The 5,779-nt window shown below is 37.9% G+C and overlaps 2 pseudogenes; both read left to right on the top strand.

Moving 5' to 3' along the window:
• Nucleotides 1–1,599: 1,599 nt before the first annotated feature.
• On the top strand, nt 1,600–2,496 carry LOC149252493 (uncharacterized; annotated as a pseudogene).
• Nucleotides 2,497–2,500: 4 nt separating this feature from the next.
• On the top strand, nt 2,501–3,963 carry LOC149252492 (EIN3-binding F-box protein 1-like; annotated as a pseudogene).
• Nucleotides 3,964–5,779: the final 1,816 nt, after the last annotated feature.

Here is a 5,779-nt window from a genome sequence, read left to right as displayed (position 1 = left end):
GAAATTAGAAGTTAGCAGACCCTAGGATAGGGCTCTTACATATGGTATCAGAGCCAGGTTCAAAATCTGGACCCAAGCCCACTAAACCCACAATTTATACTTCCCATTAATGACAACCTTGCATATAGATTTGAGCCCCATGCTTACACACAATCCATTAAACTATGTGAAGTCTATGTTGAGCTTGACCAACTACTTTAGTATAACATTTTAAATGAGTCATACATTAATACTACCGATCTCTCACCATGTAAGTATGTTCATAGAAATTGTTGATAACTTGATACAACATTTTAGCTTAAGCAATTCCGTCACTGATATTGGCATTTCTGGAAGTTACAAAGCCAACATCCTTATCGCCACATGCAAAAGTCTTGCAATTTCATTAAATATTTAACCCTAATATGCGGCAAACTGAACAACCCAAAGTGAAAAACATGATAGTTAGCAGCAAGTGTCACTAAAATGAACGATCTGAAGCTCAAGTTGAAATCCGAAAAAAGAGAAGTAAGAAACAACCTATAGTTAACCGAAGGTAATGAACTGCATGAGTTTTGTCAGTTTCTCAATACTAAACCATAGCATTTACTGAATTACTGAATTAAAATCATGAAAACATTTATCTTCCTCGGCAAAATACTTGCAATTTCCTTCATATCTGAGACCAATATGCAATAGTAAATGGACTGATCTGTAATCAAATATTAACTTATCATTAAAATACATCTATGGGTATGGTAAATGGACATTCCTACCAAGTTAGCGGCAAAACGGTTGGATGATAGGGTTCCTTGAGTCCTCTAAAATGAAAAGGATAGTCTTACATGAAGAGTCATCGCAGATAAAAAAGGTCACATCGCGGGCTGCAGGAGGTAGGCCAGGTAAGGAAGACGCTGCAGTCAAGACGACTCAGAAAGGAGCGACTTTATAAACACTGCCACCTCTATTAGGAAAGACGAGTTCTAATCTTTGAAACAAAAGAAAAATAAATAAATTATTTCCGTTGTTGAGGTTTATTTGGCCACACCTTCGACATATTCACTGGCTCCATTTTATCTGGTGCTACAAATGCTGTAGTCATAGCACAATTTTATTTTTCTTCTAAAGTGTGTTGGCAAGAAATGTCCAGATGGATCATGGACAGTCCAGAGATCAAATTAATGGTGAAATAAAAGTTCTGATATTTAACTTCAAAGGTACCAAAAATGACCAATCCAGACCTAAAATAAAAAGCTAAAAACAATGATTCTTGTATTTAACTCCAGGAGGCACTAAAATGGATCATTCAGAGTTCAAATTTACAGACCCAATGCTTGCTACAGGTTTTCCTTGAAGACCAAAAGAGAAAGTTCTGATTAGAAGAAACGAGCTTTCCACCTCTTTAGATGGTGCAGGATCGAATCCTAGGGACTAGAAATGGCTGAGAGTCATTAGATTTCGCGGGAATATGCATCCAAAAGCTTCATACTAATTGGTTCTTGCATATAAAAGCTAAATCATATATGGTAGCTGTCACCATAATTAATCGATATACAGAGCACTAGTAAGTTATATATACAAATATAGATTGATAGCATTGAGGATTGATTGGGGATAAAAATGTTGTCAAGAATGAATGTGAATGGTGGCATGTGGGGTCTGGAAGATGCCACAAACTGCCACTGCAACAACGATGAGAATTTGAATTTGCCAACATTCAAGGCAATGCTAGACGCGGAAGAATGGTTTACTTCTCACAACAATACTAACAATAACGATATAACTACTGCCAGTATGAATAAATTCTAACAGCCATCTTGAGGGTCCTTGTTTCAATATAGATATGAAGGATTTTGATGCTATTCATCTATGATCAATCTGAATCCCAAGCCTCCCAATATGCTGTTACACCACGCCATGAATTCTTGTTCATCGTCACCCACTTCAAATTTCAGCCTCGACCCTTCACAGGTCCAGTCTTTTCTAGCTGGGGGGAGCCACCATCATCAGCATCATCTTCATCATCACCATGCTCCCCAGCTCCTGGACGTTGCGAGTTTGAGTCCCTTCCAGAAGTTAGCCTGCAAGGGGTTGGTGAGCAGCAACAATGCCAGTAGCAATAGTAGCAGCAAGGGCTACTTGTATGGGAGGTTGTCGGGAGGAATTTTCAGGCAGCTGAGTCCTAGCTTCGTGAGTTTGAGTCCCCACATGAATGTTGCTATCCTGACACCTAATTTCAGCAGCCCACACAATCAGATGGGTGGTAGTGGTACCTCCAATCTGAGCCCCAGAATGATGCCCGCGAGCAACCTGAATCTCTCGGACACCGGATTGTTTGCTAGCAATAATCACAACACCAACAACAACAATAATAATCTGAGCAATCTTCTGGGTTTGATTAGCCTTGTTAGCCCTCGACTCCCTATGCCATTAAATTTTAGCAGCTCGAAGATGCTTAGACCCCTTGAGATTTGTGCCCCAGTGGGTGCTCAGCCTACTTTGTGCTCAACCTACTGATATTAGGCTTGCTGCAGTTGTTGTCTGTGTAGGCGGCCATGGAGGCTTGGGAAAACTTCTAGTTCGTGGTTCCATCCTGTGTCGAGGGATTACCAATATAGGCCTATGTGCTACTGGCCTTGGCTGCCCAGCTCTAAGAGTTTTGAGACTTTGGAACTACCCATCAGTTGGTGATGCAGGGCTAGCTGCAATAGCGAAGGGCTGTAAGTTATTGGAGAAACATGATTTGTGCAAGTGCCCATAGATAGGAGACAAAGGTTTGGAATCTGTTGCTGTGAACTGTCCAAACTTATTGACCCTTAATCTAGAATCATGCCCCCAGGTGGGAAATAAGTCCCTAAAAGAAATTGGACAGAACTGTGTCCGACTTCAATCATTGAGTATCAATGACTGCTACCTTGTCAGTGATGAAGGGGTTATTACAATTCTGTCCAATACCAAAACGTGATGAAGTTAAAGCTGCAGGCTTTAAGATTGACTAATATTACTCTTGCTGCAGTTGGGCATTATGGTAAATTTTTAACTTATCTGTCGCTTGAGAACCTATTCAATGTCACAGAGAAGGGCTTCTTGAGTATGGGGAATACAATGGGTTTGCAGAAGCTAAAGCATCTTTCAGTTACCGCTTGTCGAGGATTGACAGAGGTGAGTATTGAGGTAGTTGGACAAAGTTTAAAGTGTGAGTCATTGACTGATGATGGCTTGAGAGCATTTACACATGTTTCCATATCACTTGAAAATTTTCAAATAGAGGATAGCAAGTTGGTATCTTGCTGTGGTCTCATAGATGTGCTTTCTAATTGCAATGGAAAGTTAAAAGTGTTGTCATTGATTAAATGTGAGGGAATTAAGGAATCTTCATTGGTCACAACATCAATACCAGCCCGTGAATCATTGAAATCTCTCAATATTCGTTACTGTCTAGGTTTTGGAAATGGATGCCTCGCCATGTTAGGGAGAGATTTCCCTTAACTATAGCAGCTTGATCTTAGTGGGCTGTTAGGAATATCTGATGATGGTCCTCTTGCTCTCTTGGATAACAGTAAAACAAGTTTGGTGAAAGTCAACTTGAGTGGGTGTGTACAAGTTACAGATTGGGCTATATTTGGTATAGCCAACCTATGTGGAGAAAACCTTCAGACATTAATTCTAGATGGTTGTAGAAAGGTGACAGATCAAATTCTAAAGATTATTTCTGACCCTTGTCCAGCTTTATAGGACTTAGATTTGGCAAAGTGTGGGATTACGGATAATGGCATTGTCTCTTTATTATCTGCAAGACAACAGGCTATATAGATTATTTCTTTATCAGGTTGTATGCAAATAACGGATAAATGCTTGCCTTTTATAGAAAAGATGGGGGAAACATTGCTTGGTTTGAAATTGTAACATTGCAGTGGATTGAGTTAGAGGGCACTTGATTCAGTGAGGGCACATTTATGGCGGTGTGATCTACTTGTCTCTTAGAAAATGCTTGGGAATATGAGATACAACAAATGCTACAGTTTGACTCAGGAATTTTTCTTCAAATATTGCAGGATTTATAAGTATTGACATGAAATCTTAAAGTTATTTTGATTCAGATAGGACATTGGAACCAATGCATCGAGGACGATTTCCTGGTTCTCATGGAAGTTTACAGGAACAAGTTAACAATTTCTAGATGGTTTGCTCCATCTGGGATTTTTGGGCCCATAGCAGTGTAACATGGGCTTTAGTATTTAAATTACTCATTCCTCAAGGGTTGGAACTAGGCCTTTTTTTGTAGGTGTCCTCTTTGATGACCCTGTTTATAGTCCCCAATGGTCACATCCCCAGTTAAAGCACTCAAGGAAACTGTCAAACTCTGGTGCATGGTGGCTAGGTTCTTCTTGCATGTTTTTTTTCACTTTCTGGTTTTTTTTGAGGTCCTGGTTTGCTTTGTTGGACGTTTATCCAGTGTTTTACCTAGACTTCATTAGTCATGCTATGTGTTTAGGATTAGTTGCTTACTTTGTAATCATAATTCACAGCTAGGGACTGAAAATATATAGACATAAGGGATTATGATCCTGGAAATATTTTCAGTTTAGTAAAATATTCATTTGCAACAATGCGCTTGCAATTTTTATAAAAGGGAAAAACCTTCGAGGTTGAACTGAACCATCATTTTGATCAGGTGAAAATTCACTTATGTTCATGTGCACTCTAAATATGTGCAACTAACTCTTATTGTTCGTATGTGCTGGAAATATTACAGCGAAAATTTTGTGTGCTAGTTGAGAAAAGTATCACGTTAATTTGAATGGCGTCATGATACTGCATTTTTTCATCCCCATGTTCCAGCGTTGAGTGTGAAATTTGAAGCAACAGCTTCAGGATTTGCTGCAGAGCTCCTTGAAAAAAAAATGTTGTGTAACTAACTCTACAAGAATTAGTGAGAACTGGAAAATAGGGATATTGAGGTTTCACTACATTGGTAACCATGCCCAGATTTTGTAATTTAGGGTTGCTTTGACAAATTATTTCTAATATTCTACGAACAAATGCTTATGAAAATTAATGGTTGTTTTTGTCAACTGGAAGTATTTACAATTAATTCTTTTATACTTACCTTGAAAATGATTACACCATCATTTGAATCCCCTCATGATATGTTTTTTTTATTCCCAAGTTCAATTGTTCGATGTGTCAAATATGAAGCAAAAGGCCTTTCAATGGAAAATGATTTAGTTCAGGGTTATGTTGCAAAGCTCGTTTAAAAAAAACACTGCTTTAGAATTATCCCAGAAAAAAAATTGGAAATTGAAAAATAGGGATATCGGGCAGAGAGAACATTCGTAGTGTACTTAATATAATTATTTCTTTCAGATCACTAATGAAGAGGATCATCTGAATTTTTATTAATCATGAAGCCTTGGATTGGTTTTGCAATCTCACAAGAGTTATTGAATTAATTGAAGGTATTTTGTTGATTAACCACATTGTTAATGATATCAAGGCTCTCTAGTTGATGTTGGCTGGGTAGCTAATATACTGATTCATCTAATTTAAATTAAACTAGTTTAAGCTGTGTTCTTATTTAATCCATTTCGCAATCCTAGAGTTATATATATATATATATATATATATATATATATATATATATATATATACTCCCAGGTTACATTAAAAGATTAGTAGATCACTCCTACAAAATCAATAGTTTCTTTAAATCATGGTTTCAGAAGATCCATCCCAATCCCAAGTCTTCCATTCATATTTAGGATGAAAGGATTTTACAGTGGGTTCTAGAGGTATTGAG

Source organism: Pinus tabuliformis, chromosome 7 (genome assembly GCF_031772625.1).
Source record: "Pinus tabuliformis cultivar Carrire ecotype Pingquan chromosome 7, CPIR1, whole genome shotgun sequence".
Taxonomy (NCBI): domain Eukaryota; kingdom Viridiplantae; phylum Streptophyta; class Pinopsida; order Pinales; family Pinaceae; genus Pinus; species Pinus tabuliformis.
Note: the sequence above shows the minus strand (reverse complement) of the source record. Positions and strands in the feature narration are given on the sequence as shown.